Source organism: Engraulis encrasicolus, unplaced genomic scaffold (genome assembly GCF_034702125.1).
Source record: "Engraulis encrasicolus isolate BLACKSEA-1 unplaced genomic scaffold, IST_EnEncr_1.0 scaffold_43_np1212, whole genome shotgun sequence".
Classification (NCBI taxonomy): domain Eukaryota; kingdom Metazoa; phylum Chordata; class Actinopteri; order Clupeiformes; family Engraulidae; genus Engraulis; species Engraulis encrasicolus.
In genome coordinates this window covers 593,567-596,066 of record NW_026945742.1, presented here as the reverse complement: position 1 = coordinate 596,066, position 2,500 = coordinate 593,567, and the positions used below count along the sequence as shown (strand labels likewise).

The 2,500-nt window shown below is 49.4% G+C and overlaps 1 protein-coding gene across 1 annotated transcript in view; it reads left to right on the top strand.

Annotated features, from left to right (window-relative positions):
• LOC134444039 (MAP/microtubule affinity-regulating kinase 3-like) overlaps positions 1–2,500 on the top strand; it is a 31,726-nt gene that overhangs the window by 28,180 nt on the left and 1,046 nt on the right. The window lies entirely within an intron of this gene.

Below are 2,500 nucleotides of genomic sequence, written 5' to 3'. Positions count from 1 at the left end.
TCCACTACTACTAAGTATTGTACTAGTGACAGATCGCAAAACAGGTCAGTTGAGATGAACTTCGCTACTTTATTTTCACGATAAGGTTTTCAGTGACATTTCCAAACGCAACGCTGATATGCCGGTAGCTCGCAGCCACTCCTCTTCGCAAGACTAGTAGCTCTATCAGATTCTTGGCGTGCATGACACACAGGTGACACGTGACACAGGTGCTTCATGGGTATTGTAGGCTCGCGAAATCGCATTGTATTGCTTTTGTAGCAAAGACGGTCCGTGGAAAAAAACTACAAAATGCGGTGCCTCATCATTCAGAATAGTAACGGACCCGCCAGAATGGCTAGTGAACCTTCGGTATCTACTAGCCAACGCCGACTTTCACCCGCATTTGGCTACCTGGCGTGTGTTAGTGTTAAGCCCTGACCCTTACCCCTCACGAAGCGTAATGCCAATAGCATTGGAAGACTATACGGTAACTGCAGCTCGCTTTCCACTCACGGCTTCATTTTAAATTGACTTTAATAGTTGATGGAAAAGGGCTTCTCTCTCTTGCTCTCTCTCTCTTGCTCTTTATCTCTCTCTCTCACTCTCTCTCTCTCTCTCTCTCTCTCTCTCCTCTCGTCTCTCTCTCTCTCTCTCTCTACCCTCTCCCCTCTCTCCTCTCCTCCTCTCTCTTCTCTCGTCTCTATCTCTCTCTCTAACCGCCATCTCCGTCTCTCATCTCCTCTCTCTCTCTCTCCACCCCTCGTCTCTCCTATCTCTCTCGTACTTCTCTCGTCTCTAACCTCTCTCTCTCTCACTCCACCCCCACCCTCTCTCTCTCTCTCTCTCTCTCTCTCTCTCTCTCTCTCTCTACCCCTCTCTCTCTCTCTCTCTCTCTCTCTCTACCCCTCTCTCTCTCTCTCTCTCTCTCTCTCTCTCCCTACCCCTCTCTCTCTCGCTCTCTCTCTACCCCTCTCTCTATCTCTCTCTCTCTCTCTCTCTCTCTCTCTCTCCCTCCCCCTCTCTCTCTCTCTCTCTCTCTCTCTCTCTCTCCCCCTCTCTCTCTCTCTGTCTCTCTCTACCCCCCTCTCTCTCTCTCCATCGTTCGGCCTCCTGCGTGTCCTAACTGGAATTAATGAGAATTAACTCAACACACAACGACCCTCACACCTGCTGTGCCTTACACACACACACACACACACACACACACACACACACACACACACACACACACACACACACACACACACACACACTCTCACTCTCTCTCTCTCTCTCTCTCTCTCTCTCTCTCTCTCTCTCTCTCTCTTTTACACACACACACACTCTCTCTCTCTCTCTCTCTTTTACACACACACAAACACACATGCACACCGACATCTGTGACTTTACTTACCATTCTGATAACTTGCTTAAATTACCACACACTCGCACAGTAACTCACTTCAACACATATGCACACACACACTCACTCCGTAATCCACCTCACACACACTAGCGGGAAAGAGGGCAGGTGTTAAAGTTTATGTCGCGAAGAAACGACAAAGATGGTCACTATGGTAACCAAGATGAAGCCTGAGGTTACTGTCACTGTTGCGCAGTAGGTTGCAGTAATTAGTTAGTCGGTGTTGCTTAAATCGTATTGTTTTATTTCTTTTAGTTTTATATTAATATTATTTATGGTATTTATGGGCTCATAGAGGTAATGTATGCTGCATTAGGTCACTGTAGTGCAGTGGGAATAGTCATTAGTTTGACTGTAGTGCAGTGGGAATAGTCATTAGTTTGTCAGTATCTCAGCCATAGGGACGGTGCAGTGGTTTTTCCGATTGAGCATGCCTTGGTCATCAGAAAAAGAAGAAAAATCCGCACTCACAAAAACTGCGTCTTCATTTATTTATTTATATTACCACCATAGTCCGAAAGCAAACGCTGTTTCGGGCATATCAAGCCTATCATCAGCGCGTGGTGCGGATTTTGTGAGGTGCGCATGTTTGTGAGTGCGGGATTTTGGTATTCTTCTTTTCAATTGATACCTTTTTATCAAACGCACCATTCAGTTTTTTCCCAAGAGGGTTGAAGCGTTGTCAAAACTTGGAAGCTGCCTGTCATCAGTTAGGGACGGTGCAGGGTCGGATGAGGTTTGCCTGTCATCAGTATAGGGACCGGTGCAGGGTCCGATGGGGGGGGGGGGGGGGGGGGGGGGGGGGGGGGATGGGGGGGGAGGGGGGGGGGGGGGGGGGGTGGGGGGGGGGGGGGGGGGGGGGGGGGGGGGGGGGGTTGAGGGATGCCTGTCAATCAGTATAGGGACGGAGGCTTGGTCAAAAAAAAAATTGGGTCGATTGAGGATGCCTGTCATCAGTACAGGGACGGTGCAGGGTCGATTGAGGATGCCTGTCATCATCAGTATAGGGAGCAGGTTGCAGGGTCCGATTTGAGCATGCCTGGCTCATCACAGTATAGGGACGGTTGCCTGTGACCACCAAGCTACCAGCATAACGCAGACGACCGGGTTCGATTC